Consider the following 19,606-nt stretch of genomic DNA (forward strand, 5'->3'; position numbering starts at 1 on the left):
TAGGGTTGTGGTTTCCTTCTATAATTAACCTATATTATATAGAAGAAGTAAAACGGCCCCGGTGAAATTTTAAGGCGATTGGGAAACAATGGTACTGATCTTACGAATTTTGTCGCAATTTAGACACTCCAAGCTCTAGAGAAAGCGCTGAAAGAATTTCGTGTTATACAATTGATTCTTACATAGAAGACCAGCAGGAGACATTTAGAAAAGGAGGGTATCGTTTTGTTGGATGTTGATAACCGGATGGTGGCTCCAGCAGATGTGCAAATAACTGCTTTTGTAAGAAGGTCTGATGTGCTCCATTCGTTTGCACTCCCTAAGTTACTAATTAAAGTAGATGCCATCCCAGGTCGAATTAATCGGCTTCCTATAAAAGCTTCCCAGTGTAGAATTATTTACGGGCAGTGTTCTGAAATTTGCGGGGTTAACCATAGATTTATACCGATTGTGATTGAGTTTATTCCTGAGAAATATTTTGTCATATGGTTGGAAGCTCTTAACTAAAATAAAAAATAAGCTAAAGCTTTTAAGAAGCGTTAAACTTTTAATTTAATGAACTTGTACAATGGGCAAGTAGCTTTTAGTGATAAGGTGGTCTAATATTAGGATATAGGGCTCATGCCCCTAAGGCGCCGTGAGTAGTGGCTCTTATCTTTGTGAGAGCTGGCAGAGCTAATGCGTTTGATTTAGGATCAATTCATAAGTATATATACTTGCTTTCATGGCACAAGCTGGCAGACCTAATGCATACGATTTAAGCTCGTCTTATAAGATATACTCTTGTTTGTGTGTGAATTACAAAGCTAAGCCCAGTCTCATTATGGTTAGTGTCGAGTGTCTATTTAAGACTCTAAGGAGAGTAGCTGTTTTCTTTGGAGCCTCTATCCTATTAAGCCTTTGTCAAGTGTCAGCGGACTCTTTTACTCCCTTGGGGTCGACTAAGGCTGCACTGGTGGACTGAGTAGGCGTGGTTGTTGGTGTTATCCCTTTTGTAGGGGTGCTTCTCGCTGTGGGCTTCTATACTTTGTTGGAACGTAAAATTTTGGCTATCATTATAATCCGAAAGGGTCCATCCAAGGTGAGTTATATAGGGATCTTGCAGCCTTTTAGTGACGCAGGTAAGTTGTTATGTAAAGAGTTTATTGTGCCTACACGTGCTAACGTAGGGCCCTTCATTTTGGCTCCTGCACTAATATTAACTATCAGTTTACTTGGATGGCTTTTATACCCGTATAAGTCGGCTGAAGTGTTTTATGTTTTCGGGGTGATTCTGTTTATAGTTATTACTAGAGTCAGGGTTTACGGGGTAATAATATCCGGATGGGCTTCTAACTCTAAATACTCTTTGCTAGGTGCAGTTCGTGCGATGGCGCAAAGAATTTCTTATGAGATCCCTATAGGATTTATCTTCTTTTGTGTGGTGCTGTGCTCGGGTGTGTTTATGTTTCAAGAAATTAGGGTGTTCCAACAAAGGTCCTTTTTTTTCTTTTTTCCTTTGTGCGTAGTTATAGTTGTCTGAATGCTGTGTATGCTAGCTGAAACTAATCGGGCGCCATTTGATTTTGTGGAAGGAGAGTCGGAATTAGTGTCAGGATACAACGTGGAGTACAGCGGAGGGGGGTTTGCAGTTATATTTATTGCGGAGTACTCTAGTATTCTTCTCAGAAGGGTTATAAGGGCGGCGATATTTTTCGGGGGAAATGAAGCGTTGATCGGGGTCTTTATGATGGCTTTTGCGGTCTTCTTTGTGGTTATTCGTGCTTCTTTACCTCGTTTACGTTATGATAAGTTAATGAGTTTGTGTTGGACTGTTCTTCTATGTGTCATACTTATGGCTAGTGTGTGTGTAGTAGTTCTAGTTAGGGTGTATGTAAGATAATATAAACTAGTATAATTCATTTACACTGAATGTGTCAGATAAAGTCTGTCTTACTTATGGTTAAAAGGTTGGCAATTAGACTTATTGCATTGATTATTATAAAAAACCTAAATATGAGTGTCATTGGGTTAAGCGTTCTAACTATTCTAAGTATGGGCGCCACAAGAGTCGCGATAGGGGGGGTAGAGTTGAACGGGTTGTACACCACAGACTTTGTAATAGGGTTAATGGTTACACTAACTCTATTTGTAGCAATTCTTTCCTACCTAAGGAGGGTTAAGATCCACCGGAAAGCAAGATTTAATTTAATAATTATCAGAATCAGCTAATTTTAGTGATAAGATTCAGGGTGAGGAGGTTCTTTCTTTTTTTTTTTTTTTTTGAAAGTGTGCTAGCCCCTCTGTTGTTATTAATTGTAGGCTGAGGCTATCAGCCAGAGCGTTTACAGGCAGGGGGGTATATAGTAATCTATACGGTGTTCGGATCTCTTTTTTTCTTATGGGGGGTAAGAGAACTCTATATTAGAGGGGTTGAGGAGGAGGATAAGTTCTGTGGTAAGGCTAGTAAAAAAAAGGGGAATGAGATTGTGATGGCTATACATTCTAGGGTTTCTTATCAAGCTACCAATATATCCATTTCACCTGTGACTACCTAAGGCTCACGTAGAGGCCCCAGTAGCCGGTTCGATGCTATTGGCCGGGGGTGGTACTAAAATTAGGAGGGTACGGGCTGCTTCGATTTATAATAGTTATACAAATAAGGCTTAGAAGCGTTTTTTTTTGTGCTGCTACTAGTGGTGAACTTGGCAGGAGTGTCTACGCAGGATTAGCGTGTGTACGGCAAGTGGACCTAAAATGTTTGGTAGCATATTCCTCTGTAGCGCATATGAGGCTTGTGCTATTAGGAGTGCTTAGCAACACGGTATTAGGGTAGTGGGGGCCATTATTATTATGATCGGGCATGGGTTGTGTTCATCAGGTTTGTTCAGGTATGTGAATGCTATCTATAAGATGAGGCACTCGCGTCTGCTAGTAATAAATAAAGGGGGCTTGTTAGTCTGCCCAAGTCTAGTCTTAATGTGTTTCCTGTTAAGATCAAGCAACATAGCAGCCCCTCCTAGTCTAAACTTATTTGGGGAAATCCTCGTTTTCGGCGTGGGAGGGTGAATAAGTGGAGTGTTCCTGCTTATCCTGGGTCTGATAAGCTTTATTAGGGCATGTTTTAGACTATACCTATATGGAAGTTGTTGTCACGGGAAGGGGGTGTCACACAGGGAGTCCTTAAACTTGAGAAGAGTTTGTGATGTTTTTGTTCTGGCGCTCATTGGATACCGCTGAACTTTATGTTTATGTTTATACCCTAAACAATGAATCGTAATCCTTATTCTCGTTACTATGTACCAGGTCCAAGTCCGTGGCCCTTTTTTGTGGCTATCTCGGCAAACGGAATAGCGGTAGGGTTAATTTTGTGACTGCATCGAACTCCCAGATTTCTATTAATAGGAATGAGGTTGGGGTGTATACTATTGAGAACTTTTAGATGATGGCGAGACTTAATTCGTGAGGGAGATATTGGGTTTCATACTCGCTTCGTAATCAAGAGATTTCGTGATGGAGTTGCCCTTTTTATTCTGTCTGAAGTAATGTTCTTCTTTTCTTTTTTTTGGACTTTCTTCCATAATGCCTTAAGACCCTCGTGTGAACTAGGGATGCGATGACCCCCTCCAGGGATCCGCACGCCAAACCGTCGTCGACAAGGCTGTTCGAGACAGGTCTTTTAATTAGGAGGGGGTTATTCGTAACTCAAGCCCATAAGAGAATGCGTTTGAAGGATTATGATGTTGGGCCATTTATTGGCCTAGTGGTAACAATTTTATGTGGGACTGTGTTCTTCCTAGTGCAACTTCGAGAATACTACTGAAACTCATACACTATTGCAGATAGGGTGTATGGAAGAGTGTTTTATTTACTAACTGGGTTTCATGGAATGCACGTAGTTGTGGGGACTCTTTGACTAATGGTGAGGTTAGTCCGACTATGGCGTGGGGAGTTTTCCAGTCAACGGCACTTTGGTTTTGAGGCTTGCATTTGGTACTGACACTTCGTAGATGTGGTATGGGTAGCATTATGATGTTTAGTATATGTGTGGTTTGGAGGATGGTTATACATGTGGTGGTTCAAAATATGAGACGGGGACGTCTATACGTTTAAGTACCCAGACGCAAAGCCTTCGTGGTATGCGTACATTCAAGAAGAGCATGCTCCGTCCTGATATAAGATTCCTGACCATTTAAAAGGTTAAAAATAGGAGTCATACAGACTAGTTAAACAGTTTTGATTTGAAATCAAGTACCAAAGCGATTCCAAGCGCTTACTAGTCTGAGTAAAGTAGTCTAATTAAGGACAGAAGACCTATGATTTTCAAGTGTTATAAGTAACCTTTACTTGAAATGGTAAGCTTTGTGGTAAGACCTATAAAATTAGTGAGATTAGGGGTAATATGATCGGGACAATTCTTAGGGTTAGAAGAGAAGAGATAGTAGGGGTGTGACTCGGTTTAGAGCTAAATCTGTATGGATTTCTTGTAATTATAAACCCTGATGGTCACTATAGTCCTGAGCCCTGTGTAAAATATTTTGTGGTACAAAGAACGGGGTCAATTCTGATACTAGTGGGTTTGTAACCTTGATAGAGCAGCACGTAGTGAGAGGGCTGGTGATAAGGGGGGGCGGGTACAGTGTTAAAATCTGGCGTTTTCCCGCTACATTCGTGGGTCCCTTCAATTATTAAGAACAGCAGATGGTTAGCAAGAGGGTTAATATTAACTTGGCAAAAAGTCGCCCCCCTTGTCTTTTTATCAATAATTATACCCTCTAAGGGGTTGTGAGTAGTAATTGTATTGATAGCTGGAATTGGGGCAGTAGGGGCCTTAACCAGAATTCAGTACGAGTAATAAGCGCGTACTCGTCGTTTGTGCATACATCATGAATGCTGTTAGGGCTCACATGGTCAAGAGTAGTCTTTGTAGGGTATTTTGCAGTTTACTCGCTGTCGGTAGGGCTGTTTTTTTATGGGTGCTCAATAATAAACAAAACAAGAATGGGCGGTCAGATTAGTAGAGCCGCGAGGGGTATAGGGTTACTGATACTGATGGGGATGCCTCCTTTCCTTGGCTTTCTAGCGAAAGTATTGGTGTTTCTAATGAGAGGAAGGGCTGTATCGTGGCTTGTATTATAGGTTCAGTAATCAGGCTAAAATTCTACATTGACTTTTTTTATAGGATAGTAATAAAAAGGTTAGTAGACAAAAACAAAGCAGAATTCAAGATTATGTGGAGGATAGTGATCGGGGCTAACCTAGCAGGGGGGGCATTGATCTTGGTGAGATTTATTTAGAAACTGCTTTTAGGCCAGGGGCGTTTTGATTTCGGCTCAAAAAGAGTGGGTAAAACCACAAAAGTATGATAAAAAGGTAATTTAAAATAAAATATTTTGTTTCAAACATAACTATAGGTAGTTGTTACCTCCTTTTTGTAGAATGGTACTTTAAAAAAAAGGATTGGTTTGCATCTAATTATTAAGCCTAGGTTTTCATTCTTAAGTGAGGAAGTTAATTAACATAATAGGGCTGCTAACTTTGTTATAAATGGCTTGTACCATTTTTCCTTATAAAAAAGTAGTTTAATTTAAGAACGATAGGTTGTGGGGCTATTAGTGGTGTCAACCCTTTTTTAGCTAGATATAGTTTAAAATAAAATATTGGCTTTGGGAGCTAAAGACACTTCCATAAGTTTTCTAGAAGAATGGTTATGGGGTTAAGAGTTGCGTTTGTCTGCATTGTGTCTTTTTTGTTTACGGGGTTATTTATGCTACTAAGGGAAAAGCGGGGTCTAGACCGAGAAAAGTGCAGTCCATATGAGTGTGGATTTGAGCCTATTGGAAGAGCTCGGAGGCCCTTTTCTATCCGATTCTTTCTAGTAGCAGTTTTGTTCGTCGTGTTTGATGTAGAGGTAGTGCTGTTAATACCTTTTGCCTACATGTTCTTTTACGGTAAGAGAGTGTTAGGGATTTTGTCCTCAAGGGGTTTCCTTCTTATCTTGTTTGGGGGTCTCTACCACGAATATCGTGAGGGGTCTTTGGAATGAGTAGGTTAATACTAGAAGTGGCATTTATGCGAAACGAATTTTGATGAGAGGTGATTGTAAGAGGCTTACTTTTGCTGTTGGAAGTGTATTGTGTGTACCTGTGGTTTTCACGTCGAGAGTGCTTCTTAAGGAAGTATGGGACCAATGAAAGTTCTCAAGGATCTAATAGAAGGTTTGAAAAGGCATATCTTACTATAGCGTATAGGGAAAAAAATATTAAGAGGCTAAAATCTAGTGCGGCTCTAAGGGCTAATAAGGCTAGATGATTGGCTTCTAAGTAAGGATAAATAAAATGATAAAAATACTAAAAAAGGAAGAAGTAGGGGGTTATGGAGAAGTGGAGTCCTGGTGACGTCGATGGCTGTGATCAACAAATCACAAAGATATTGGAACCCTTTATCTGTATAGCGGAGTCTGAGGAGGGTTGTTTGGAGCAAGGTTGAGGTTAATGATCCGAATGCAACTGGGGCATCCTGGAGCAGTGTTCTTAAAAAGAGATTGATTCTATAATGTGGTGGTTACAACGCATGCCTTAATAATAATTTTTTTTGCTGTGATACCTATCTTAATTGGAGCTTTCGGTAATTGGTTGATTCCTCTGCTAGTAGGAGGTAAAGATATAATTTACCCGCGAATAAACAACTTAAGTTATTGACTATCTCCTAATGCACTATATTTACTAATACTGTCCTTTAGAACGGATAAAGGAGTTGGTGCTGGATGAACTATTTACCCCCCTTTATCTGTGTACCCCTATCATAGGGGCCCTAGGATGGATGTTCTTATTGTGTCACTACATCTAGCTGGGCTCAGCTCTCTAGTGGGGGCTATTAACTTTGCTAGGACCAATAAAAATATGCCAGTGTTAGAAATGAAAGGAGAACGAGCGGAGCTTTATGTTTTAAGGATTAGAGTTACTGCAGTTCTTTTAATTATTTCAATTCCGGTTCTAGGAGGGGGCATCACAATAATCTTGTTTGACCGAAACTTTAACACAACTTTTTTCGATCCCGCAGGAGGGGGGGACCCCGTTTTGTTCCAACATTTGTTTTGATTTTTTGGGCATCCGGAAGTGTATATTCTTATTCTACCTGCCTTTGGTGTGATATCAAAAGTAATTATGCATTGCTCTGGAAAAGAAGCGGTTTTTGGTCTAATTGGGATAGTTACGCAATAATCGGAATTGGAGGGTTAGGGTGTATGGTGTGGGCTCACCACATGTTTACCGTAGGTCTTAATGTTGATACTCGAGGCTATTTTTCTACCGCAACTATAGTAATCGCTGTTCCAACAGGGGTGAAAGTATTCAGATGACTGGCAACTATAGCAGGAAGAAAATTCAAAATAAAGCCTGCCGCCTACTGAAGTACTGGGTTTCTGTTTTTATTCACCGTGGGAGGGCTTAACAGGGGTCTTACTGTCTAGGGCTTCTATGGATGTGTCTCTACACGACACATATTATGTGGTGGCTCATTTCCATTATGTGCTAAGAATAGGGGCGGTGTTTGGGGTGTTCTGTGGTCTTAACCATTGGTTGCCAAATTTTGTTGGAGTATGCTTTAATAAGAAATGGAGGAAAGCCCATTTTATAGCAATATTTTTTGGGGGTAAATACTACCTTCTTTCCTCAGCATTTCTTAGGCCTAAGAGGAATGCCTCGACGGTATATAGACTACGCTGATATTTATGCTCACTGACATTGGGTGTCTTCTTATGGGTCCGCTGTGTCTTTTGGGTCTCTAATATATTTTAAGTTCCTTCTATGAGAGGCTCTAGTAAGCCAGCGAGGGGTTGTATTTAGTGGGGGTTTATGTGGTGAAATAGACTGAGCAGGTACCCGAGACCTTTATCCAGGAAGGAAGCATGTTTATAGCCAATTGCCATTTGTGTGAACTAACCCTTATAACACGTGTATCACTTATATTTATAAGAAATCGCGTAATCAATAATTTAAAGTCATGTTAATAGATGTTTTTTCTAGATTTGATGCTCACAGCTATAACTTAATTTGGTTGTCTATGCCGTTATGGTTGCTGTCTTCTATAGTGCCAATAACCGTGCTATTTAGAGACGTGTACACTAAGGGTAGAAGTACGAGCTCTTTTCGGAGTTTGGTGCTATCCTTTACTTATTCGATGATTCGATTGAACGGAAAGGGACTAAAGCTATCTGGGTTTCCTCTAGTAATAAGGGGTCTGTTCATGATAATTCTGATACTAAATCTGTCTGGAAACTTTCCATTCTTTTTCCCTGTAAGAGGGCAGTTTGTGTTCGGGTTCTCCTTTGCTTTGTCTATTTGAACTTGTTTAGTTTTATCTAGTCTTTTATGCAGATTTGAGCAGGGGTTGATGAGTCTCGTTCCAACAGGTTGCCCGTTAATCCTTGTGCCTTTTATAGTAGTGGTTGAGCTAATTAGTGGCATACTTCGCCCTTTAACATTAGTTTTACGTCTGACACTAAATCTGGGAGCTGGTAAAGTAATTCTAACTATATGCAGGAGAGAGTTAGTAGTTAGCTGGTTAAATAGCAGAAGGCTGCTTACAGGAGTTGGGGGTATTAAAGGGTTAATAATGGGCGGAGGTGTTTTTGGAGCCGCTGAAGTTGCAATCGCGTGTATTCAGTGTTATATTTTTTGTGTCTTATTGTGTCTCTATACGGAGGATCATAGAAGGTAGGTAGTTTTAAAAGCTTTGCTGAAGCGACGGCCTTGTAAGTCGTAGAAAACTATGTGTTTTAAAGCTATGATTTGAATAAAAATCCTAGGAGTTTTCTTAATAAGTATAGGCTGTTTTGTAATCTTCCGTATAAACAAACACCTTTTGTGTTTATTTGTAGGGCTTGAAATAATAAGACTAGGCTTATTGTTTGTAACCCATGTGTTTCTAATAAATCAGTTTTGGTTAATTTTACTAATTCTATGTTTAGCTGTTTGCGAAGCCAGAATTTGCTTGGCCCTTCTGGTTATGGTGATGCGACTATGCGGAGACGATTTGATGTCAAGGTTACTAAGAGATGGCTCGTAAAAATAGTATCATACAATTAAAAAGTAACTTAGGGTTACTTTTACTGATTCTGATTGGATACTTATTTATTCTTAGAGGGAGGACCTTTGGAAAAGCTTATTTATTGGAAGTTACTGTTTGAGAGAGTAATTGTCTCTCATTTAGCTTCAGAGTTCTACTAGATAGCGTAAGAATAGTCTTTGTTGGGACGGTTTTGGTAATTAGAGGAAGTGTAGCAACCTACTGCAAGTGGTATATAGCTGGAGAGCCATACTACAAGCGGTTTATGGGATTAGTATGGTTGTTTGTGCTGTCTATAGTGTTTATAATCTTAGTTCCTAATTTAGTAATACTTTTAATTGGTTGAGACGGGCTAGGGCTCACCTCATTCCTATTAGTGGCTTATTACCAGAACAATAAGAGGTTATCTGCGGCTATGTTGACAGCTTTGACTAATCGAATTGGGGATGTTTTTGTACTTTTTAGAGTTTCTATTTTTTTAAGAGAAGGGGGGTGGTTAATTTATATATACCACCCAGTGCAGACATGGGTTAATTTAGGGTTTGTGGTAGTTCTTGCAGGTATAACTAAAAGCGCACAAATGCCGTTTTGCGCATGGCTACCTGCTGCCATGGCGGCACCCACACCGGTCTCCTCTTTGGTGCATTCTTCGACATTGGTGACAGCTGGGGTTTATTTGATTCTTCGCTCTTTTTATATTATCAGAGCTAATCCCTTTGTGACTCAAATACTTATAGTCTTAAGACTATTTACTCTAATATTAGCGGGGTCAAGGGCTGTGTTTGCGTTTGACCTAAAAAAGGTAATCGCACTCTCGACTTTGAGGCAGTTAAGGTTAATAATATTCTCGATTTCAATCCTTCTTCCGTCTGTAGCTTTTTTTCATTTAGTAACCCATGCGGTATTTAAAGCTTTGTTGTTTCTAGGCGCAGGGGGTGTTATTCATAGAAACCAAAGAATCCAAGATATCCGGGGGTTAAGAAGCTTGTGGCAAGGATTACCGGTAAGAATGGGTGCAATAACGGTTGCAATTGTGTCCTTGAGAGGGGCCCCGTTTATAAGAGGGTTTTTCTCTAAAGACCTAATAATTGAGCTAAGAATGATAGACAGAAGAATAACTTATGGGTGCTATTTATTAGAGCTAACAGGTTTAATCTTCACTTCTTTTTATAGGGCACGGATTGTATTTAGAGTAATACTTGGGTCTAATTACGTTAATAGCAGAAGTTTGCGGATTAATGAGCACTTAAATATACAAACTCCTTTTCTTAGCCTGTATATTGGGGCTATTATCTTAGGAGGGTGTATTAGGGAGGAAAATAGAGAGGTTTGGGTTTGTAGTAGTTCTTGAGAAATATGAGAGAGTCAGAGTATTTCTTATTCCCTTTGTAGGGTTAATTTTGTGATGAGGAGTGCTTAGAAAATTAGGGTCTAAGCCTTGGTCGTCAGCCAAACTATTAAGATTCTTTTTGAGAATGTGGCTCATAGAGAGGCTAACCTCCCACCCCAGAAAAATGGCCTTCTTTAAGGGGTCCAGGATGGTAGCTCAAAGTCTGGATCAAGGTTGACTAGAGCTATTGGGCCCTCAAGGTGCCCATAAGGGACTAGGTCAACTCAGCTGTTTGAATGAAATTGTTCAGAAAAATTATTTTACCTACCAGCTGGTAGTATGAGGGCTGGTGGTAGCGGGGGGCGTAAGCTTAATTATGTTTATATAATGAGAGTTATAGTCATATGTGTAATTTTGATGGCTGTGTTTTCGATTGTCTTAATTGCCAAGCAACCTATTTCTTTAGGGCTAGTGCTATTGAGGGGGTCTATAATTGCATGTGTGGAGGTTGCACTGGAGGTTAGAAGGTTGTTAGGGTTCTTATTGTTCCTAACTTACGTTAGGGGTGTAATAGTCCTGTTCTTGTATGTTTTAAGGATCTACCCCAATGAAGTGTATCGTTTTAATCTAGAGTTTATGGTTCTCGTCAGAAGGTGTTGTGCCAGAGCGGTCCTTATGGGTCTTATGAATTACGAGTACAGAGAAATTAGCGGGTCTTTGTTTCTAAGTTTCATGGCTGAAAGAAGCGGGTTAAGGTTATATATCCTAATAGCTGGTGTGTTACTGTTTGTAATATTAGTGGTGTCGTATTTGTGCATAAAAACCATGGTGCCTTTACGAAGAGTAAAATAAACCTAAAATAGAAGATACAGTAGCTTAATTAAAGCGTCTCATTGAAAATGAGGAAGATGGATACTTTAGTACCTTGTGTCAAATCTGTAGGAGGGTTTGATTATGGCCCTAAATTTATGGGCAAAATGCTTCTCATGATTCTAAATGCGGGCTTGAACAAATTAAGTGCAAGTTCAACATCAGTGGGGAAAATTGGTTAATAAAGGAAACTTTAACCCAGCTTTTTGACAAATTCGGGGTCAATTGATGAATGCCAGCAGCCGCGGTTAGATTCAGTTCGAATATAAATTTAAGCGGATTGGTTAGAGTCAATGTTGTGTTATAAAACTATAAAAAAACTATAGGTGCAGTGTAATGTTAACGGTTTTTTGTGGTTATATTCCTAAAGTTTTAGTGAGCTTCTAACGAATCTATGAAGTGAAACCAGGATTAGATACCCTGTTATCCATAGTTTAAAACAAAAGTTCCTCTTAACTAAACATTTGGTTGTCAAAGAGAAATAAATAGGCGGTGTCTGAGATAGAAAACAGGGGATCCTGGGTGTTAAAGGATAACCCACCTACATTTGAGCCTTGTCTTATTAGTGCGTGTGTATGGTTGTTTACTCTAATATGGTGAGTGTCCGGGTAAAATTTTTGGTTATTACTGAAGCTAACTCTTATTTTACTTGCTGAGTTCGGTAAGGTAAGTTACTTTTAGTTAGGTGCAGCTACTAGAATTGGCTATATGCCCATGTAGCACAACTTCAAAAATAATTCAGATTGACATGCAGCTTATGACAAGGTTAATCTGGGATACAGATGTAACTTAAGCAATAATTCAAAGATTGAGCTACTAAAAGGTAGCTCAACTAAGTAGACAAATAAGATAAGAAAACTTGCCTTTGAAGAAGGACTTGTAAGTAAGGGTTAAAAATAAAATTACCCTGAATACAATCAGATGAGTACTAATCGCCCGTCGCTCGCGGGGAAACCTGTGAAAAGTCGTAACAAGGTAGCAGTAACGGAAGTTGCTGCTAGGCTATAATATGCATATATAGTAAATAATATTATATTTGCCTTCCAAGCAAAAGTTCTAATGAAATTAGTGTATGCTGGCCAAATAGTTTAAGCTAAAACGTTGAGCTGTTAATTCAAAATCGCAGTAATTTGCTTTGGCTTGCTTAAGTAGTTTAGGGAAAACATAAGATTTTCATTCTTAAGTCAGATAGTATTTCTCTTAAGTTGTGCTTAGTAGTTAATGTTAATATAACTGAGAACTGCAAATTCTCCATAGTCTAGTTAGGCCTAAGCTTAGTGCCACGTGGGGGATGATCCAGTTGCTTTGATGAAGCAAAGTTCAAAAGTAGTTTTTTGGCACTTAGAACTTCGAAGCGTTATAAAGAAAAATTGTAGTAAGTAGGGCTTTGATTCCTAAAGAAAAAGTTAATCTTCTTCTTCATAAATAAGTTAAAAGTAGTTAATATATAACTTAGAATTGTCAGTTCTAGATTCCTCTTACTGAGGCTTTTTATAATTTATCTTTTTTAAAGAGACGTGCATAATTGTTTTGTGAAAAGTGCACTTGAATTAAAATAGTATAAATAAATTTTAGTACCTTTTGCATAAGGGTTTTTCAAGACAAGTTTAAGAATTTAATTTTCCCGAATAAAAGAGAGTTATTTTTTTGAGTTAAGAAATCGTGGCAGAGATTTAATTAAACTAAAGAATAGCGGCTAGATACTATTCGCGCTTTTAGATATCTGGTTGGCTTAAAAAGATGTGTAAGCATTTTCCTTAACTATTTAAGGGGTAAAATTTTTTGGGTTAAGCTGAAAAATACTAAAATTGATGTTAAAAAAAAATTGGGTTTCTATAGGCTTTAAACTGGCTATTAGATATTAGTGTATTTTAACTAAAACCAGATGGGGAAAAAAGATTAATTGGGTTATTCATTTACTTTAAAATAAGCCTATGGTTGTAGGACCAGTGACTATGATAAAAACGAGTAAAAATATTATTTATTTGGTATTACTATTTTGTTTTACCTTAAAAAACTAAAGGCTAAATAAAAGTTTTTAAACGAATTCGGCAAACTAAACTTCTCGACTGTTTAACAAAAACATTTCCTTTTGATGTAAGTAAAAGGTAGTCCCTGCCCAGTGCAACTAGAGTAATGTTTGTTGTAAACGGCGGCGTTAACGTGAGCGTCCTAAGGTAGCGCGATAATTTGCCTTTCAATTGAAGGATGGTATGAAAGGGTTAACGAAGAAGGTGCTGTGTCTGAAAATTTAATTTAAACTAACTTTAAGGTGAAGAGGCCTTTATGTAAAAGAAGGACGACAAGACCCTATGAAGCTTTATCTTAATTGGAGTTTTTGGCTCTTATACGATTTTGATGGGAGATCAGTGAAAATAAGTCTTTCACTATTATATAAATCTAACTCGTATTTCCTAACTTTATATGTGTGGCTAGCTACTCTAGGGATAACAGCGCAATTTCTCCCGAAAGATGGTATTGGAGGGGAAGATTGCGACCTCGATGTTGGCTTTAGATATCCTAGAGGCGTAGAAGCTTCTAATGGTGGGTCTGTTCGCCCTTTAAAATCTAACATGAGCTGAGTTCAGAACGGCGTGAGCTAGTTCAGTTTCTATCCTCTTTTAAAAATGAGCTAATTTTGTACGAAAGGACTTTTTCGCTAAAGCAACGCTTTGCCCTGGCTCTGTCATTGCTTAAATAATGCTACGCAATAAACTGATTAGTTTATAAAAAGGGTTGCCTTTTATGAAGCTGAAGGCCAATTAGTGGCGGTAGGGCGTGTCGTTGGTTCTTGTTAAAATTAGTATTGCTATTTTATTAAAAAATAGGGTTAAAACGGGTTGCAAATTAGGTAAAAAATAAAACAGTCTATTAATGCAGCCAAAAAGCAGCAATCACCCACCTAAAGAATAAAACAAGGGTTCTAAAAAGGCGGTGTGTAATGGATTTGTGCTAGTAACAGACAAAAAAAAAACCAAACACTGTGGAAACCCTTAAGAATGAGGTTTTATAGTGTACCGCATTTCCTGTTACCGGCCGGTACAGTGACCGCAAGGCCTGTTCTCCTGTCCTTTTACACGGAAACCCTGTTGCTGATGCATGTAAAAAGCCCTTAGTTAAGATAACTTATAAGTCAAAGTAAAACTTAATTTTACTTGACATTGTGTATTTTATTGAAAATCTAGTTGCGAATGCCCATACCTGTCCAAACTTGTTTTAGATTATGCTTTACAACCTGTTGTAGATAAGGTTTTGAACCCTTTACAGTGAGTAAGCATTTTTCAGAGTCATGTGAGACTTAACCTAATTAGTGGTAGAAAAAAACAAACTTAAACCTAAATTCTAAAGCTATTTGCTTCCTGTGGTTAATTGTAAACTGCAGGAGAAATGGATCTAAGGTGTTAATTTTTTTCGTTTGCCCTAATTTTGGTTGCTCATGTGATTTTTTGGGGTTTGAAAACTAGACTATCTGTATCTTAAAATCAAAAAATAAATAGAAATCAAGTCATATGAAAGTTCCCAAAGCGTAATTCATGGGTCACTTAAAGTCTAAGCAAAAAAGTAAATCAAAAATAAAATAAAATCAAAATGACACACTAATGCCTGGGGGGGCTGATCTGGAGGGGAGGAAATAGGAAAGCAGGTTAAATAGAGGTGACAAAAATGTGGTGTGCAGCAACAAAATGAAGCTAAATAAAATTGTGAAACGTAGAAGCGTGAGCTTGTAAACAAGGTTGTGAGCGTCTTAAAAAGTAAGTGTTAACAATAGTATGTAATATTAACACGCCTAAAAGGGGGTTAGGTGGGTTATAAACTTACAAAGACTACAAGTGATGAAGTTTATGTCTGGTCCTGAGGTCCCTTTTAAGTGAGTTAGTTTCGTATAAAAGGTTTTTAAGCAAAGCAATGTTCTGTCACAGATCTGAGTGCTATAGACAATATTGTATAGGGCCTTTTTATGTAAATAAACGTGGCGTTAGGCTGTTAAATGTGCTGGTTATAGGATGGTTACATAGCAATAATTACTATATTTGCCTTCTGGGCAAAAATTTTAATGAAATTAGTGTACGCTGGGTGAATAAATTAAGCTAGAATGTTGAGCTGTTAATTGAAAATCCCAGTAATTTGCTTAGGGTATAAGATTCTTATTCTCAAGCCAGATAGCCTGTCTCTTAAGTTGTGTTTAGTTGCTAATGTTAATATAACTGAGAGCTACAAATTCTTCCTAGCTTAGTTGTACGTGGGGGGATGGCCCAGTTGCTTTGATGAAGCTAAGCTCAAAAGTAGTTTATTGCTCTGAGGTGTTATAAAGAAGTATTATAGTACGTAGGACTTTGATTCCTAAAGAAAAAGTTAAAGCTTTTCTTTATAAACAATTTAAGAGGAGTTAATTAGTTTTAGGCTCATCTCACTGAGGTTTTTTAGAATTTATCTTTCTAAAGAAATGCACACGATTGCCTCATAAAAAGCTTACTTGAAGTAAAGTGGGGCAAATAAATTTTAGTACTTCTTGCATAAGGGTAAAGCGAAGAGGCCTGTGTGTAAAAGAAGAGCAACAAGACCCTGCGAAGCTTTATTTTAATTGAAGTTTTTGGGTTTGTTAACCCAAAAGCTTATGCATAGCTTTAAGGTCTCTTTTAAGCGAGCGAGTTTTTAGCTAAAGCAATACTTTGTGACGGATCTGTAATGACATAAATAATATTGTATAATAGGCTGATTAACTTATAAAAAGGGTTCTTTTTATGTAAATGAGTGTGTTGCTTAGTGATAGATTGTTGAATGTGTTGGGCACTAGAGAGGCTGTATGAGAGTGGCTTAGGCAGGGGTTTGCTGCAAAAAAAGGCTTACTGTTAAGGGGTGTGTGAGATGGTTTTTTTTCATATAAAAACTGAGTGTTTAGAATAGACGTTGGAGGAGGGGACTTATGTCAGGGCGGAGGGGGTGACACTGTTAGGGTGCTCCCATTACCTGAAACTATTTCAGCTGTTGGAGATGCTGTTGTGAATGGTGTCGCTGAAGTTGTTCCTGATAATCAGGAGGAAGGGGGCCCCCATGCTGAGGGTGGCTATGTTCCTTTAGAAGAACAAATAGCTGTTGTGGAGCCTGAAGTCCCAGCTAATGTCTGTCAGCCAGTCGAGCAGAGAAATGTGGTTGTAAGTGAAGAAGACAGTGTTCCTGATGTTAGTAAAGACGGGGTCAGTAGTTATTAATGCTCATAGTTAAAGTTTATTGGTGTATTAATAGTTATAATTTATTAAAATAATCCATAAGATAAGCAAAATTACAGTTAATTCGTTTATTGTTAGGCTGTTATGGTCTATTTAAAAACTGGTCAATACGGGTCTCCTTACACCTAATTAACTTGGTTTTAGTGTATGCTTGAAAGGCTACAAAGCCTTTGCGGGGAGTAAGCATTCTTCAGGACCACATGAGATTCAACCTAATTATTGGCAGAGAAAGTGGTGAATTTGACCCTTAAATTCTAAGTTACTTGGGCTCTATAGCTAATTGTAAGCTGTAGGATAATGGGGATTTGAGACGTTTATTTCCTCATTTACCCCAGCTCTGGTTGCTCATGTGGTTTTCGGTTCGAAAACGAGGCGTGTATCTTAAAAATAAAAAAATTTTTGAAGCGTAAGTTGTTGGTCGCTTTAAGTCTAATTAAAAATAAAGTAAAAATGGAGCAAAAACAAAGTTGGACACTTAACACTTTGGGTGTCTTCAGAGGTGTAAAAAGGGGGGTCCAAGCTTATGTGTACTCATAAAAAAATGCGGTGTGCGGGGGGTTTGTGCCTGTATATATAACAAAAATTCATGAGGTGGCCGAGGAAGAGGTGGTGAGCTGTAAACTCATAAACAAGGTGTAGGCCTTTCTTATGAGATGGTTGGTAACAATACTGTGAATAATATTAACACGCCTAAGAGGGTTGGTCCGTGACGAAGTACTAATAAGTTGGTGAAGATTATGAATGACAGGTTCTATGATTTGCCTTGTCCTGTAAACTTAAACGCTTGGTGAAGGTTTGGCTCTATACTAGGCTTGTGCCTAATTATCCAACTTCTAAGGGGTCTTTTATTGTCAACTCATTATACTGCTCATGAAGACATGGCATTCGATTCTGTAGTACATATTATGCGTAATGTGGAAAAAGGATGAATGTTGCGTAATATTCATGCAAATGGGTCCTCTATGTTTTTTATCTGTATTTATGCGCACATTGCTCGTGGGCTGTATTATGGGTCTTATTTAGATAAGACAGTGTGGTATTTTGGGGTGCATTTGTTTTTGTTAACTATGGCGGAGGCTTTCCTCGGTTACACTTTGCCTTGGGGGCAAATGTCATATTGGGGGGCTACTGTTATTACTAATATACTTAGAGTGATCCCCGTAGTAGGAGAGAGTATGCTCCGCTATGTATGAGGGGGTTGGACCGTGTGTAATGCAACTCTAAAGCGGTTTTATACTTTACACTTTCTCTTACCGTTTGTGATAGTGGCGGTTGTTTTTTTACACCTGTTTTTTTTACATGAGAAAGGGAGTAATAACCCTTTGGGTATTGAAAGAGGGTACTATGTGTGTGCCCTTCCACCCCTTCTATACTATTAAAGATCTTTTTGGTTATGTTTGCTTTAGGTTCTTTTTTATATATTTAGTGTGTGTGGATCCTGAGCTGTTAGGGAATCATTTAAACTATTGGCCTGCTAATCCTATAAAAACGCCAATCCATGTTCAGCCTGAGTGGTATTTTATGTTTGCTTATGCAATCCTTCGTTCAATTCCTCATAAAGCGGGGGGGGGTATATGTTATGTTTTTGTCGATTGTAGTATTATACCTAATTCCTAGTCTTCACAGAGGTAAGTATCGAAGTTTATGTTTTTACCCGTTTAATCAAGTAGTGTTTTGAGTGTTGGTTGGTAGGTTTATTAGGTTAACATGGATTGGTGCTCGCCCAGTGCGGGAGCCTTATATCATTTTGGGGCAGTGTCTTTCAGTCATTTATTTCTCTAGGTTGTTATTAAACCCTCTTTCTTTGTGGGTGTGGGACAAGCTGCTTGAATACCCTAAATTCTGTAGGAGTCGTCCTGTAGACCTGAAATGGTTTAAGTTTTTAGCTTATTTCAAGTTATTAAAATTAGTAAATCGCGAAAGTAGCGCACGTGAGTGGGCTAATAAGTGTAGAAAAATATAAATATGTCTTTTTACGGGAGTCGATATTTTGGTGATATTGTCCATGGGGAACTAGGGAAAGACCTGTTCCGGTACCATGGTTTTGTGATGATAGTAGCAGTGGCTGTGTTGGTCTTTGTTATATATATAGGATGCGTAATCCTTCTTACTAAATTTTCTTATCGCCATTTCTTGAACCGTCAACGATTAGAATTTTGATGGACTATTGTGCCAATGTTGATGTTAGTAGGGTTGTGGTTTCCTTCTATAATTAACCTATATTATATAGAAGAAGTAAAACGGCCCCGGTGAAATTTTAAGGCGATTGGGAAACAATGGTACTGATCTTACGAATTTTGTCGCAATTTAGACACTCCAAGCTCTAGAGAAAGCGCTGAAAGAATTTCGTGTTATACAATTGATTCTTACATAGAAGACCAGCAGGAGACATTTAGAAAAGGAGGGTATCGTTTGTTGGATGTTGATAACCGGATGGTGGCTCCAGCAGATGTGCAAATAACTGCTTTTGTAAGAAGGTCTGATGTGCTCCATTCGTTTGCACTCCCTAAGTTACTAATTAAAGTAGATGCCATCCCAGGTCGAATTAATCGGCTTCCTATAAAAGCTTCCCAGTGTAGAATTATTTACGGGCAGTGTTCTGAAATTTGCGGGGTTAACCATAGATTTATACCGATTGTGATTGAGTTTATTCCTGAGAAATATTTTGTCATATGGTTGGAAGCTCTTAACTAAAATAAAAAATAAGCTAAAGCTTTTAAGAAGCGTTAAACTTTTAATTTAATGAACTTGTACAATGGGCAAGTAGCTTTTAGTGATAAGGTGGTCTAATATTAGGATATAGGGCTCATGCCCCTAAGGCGCCGTGAGTAGTGGCTCTTATCTTTGTGAGAGCTGGCAGAGCTAATGCGTTTGATTTAGGATCAATTCATAAGTATATATACTTGCTTTCATGGCACAAGCTGGCAGACCTAATGCATACGATTTAAGCTCGTCTTATAAGATATACTCTTGTTTGTGTGTGAATTACAAAGCTAAGCCCAGTCTCATTATGGTTAGTGTCGAGTGTCTATTTAAGACTCTAAGGAGAGTAGCTGTTTTCTTTGGAGCCTCTATCCTATTAAGCCTTTGTCAAGTGTCAGCGGACTCTTTTACTCCCTTGGGGTCGACT

General features: G+C 38.4%; 3 pseudogenes; all 3 read left to right on the forward strand.

Moving 5' to 3' along the window:
• The first annotated feature begins 724 nt into the window (after positions 1 to 724).
• Positions 725 to 1,882, forward strand: LOC134702893 (NADH-ubiquinone oxidoreductase chain 1-like; annotated as a pseudogene).
• Positions 1,883 to 6,392: 4,510 nt separating this feature from the next.
• Positions 6,393 to 7,425, forward strand: LOC134702894 (cytochrome c oxidase subunit 1-like; annotated as a pseudogene).
• A 558-nt stretch (positions 7,426 to 7,983) lies between these two features.
• On the forward strand, positions 7,984 to 16,443 carry LOC134702895 (ATP synthase subunit a-like; annotated as a pseudogene).
• The last annotated feature ends 3,163 nt before the right edge of the window (positions 16,444 to 19,606 follow it).

This window comes from Mytilus trossulus, unplaced genomic scaffold (assembly GCF_036588685.1).
Source record: "Mytilus trossulus isolate FHL-02 unplaced genomic scaffold, PNRI_Mtr1.1.1.hap1 h1tg000750l__unscaffolded, whole genome shotgun sequence".
NCBI classification, from domain to species: domain Eukaryota; kingdom Metazoa; phylum Mollusca; class Bivalvia; order Mytilida; family Mytilidae; genus Mytilus; species Mytilus trossulus.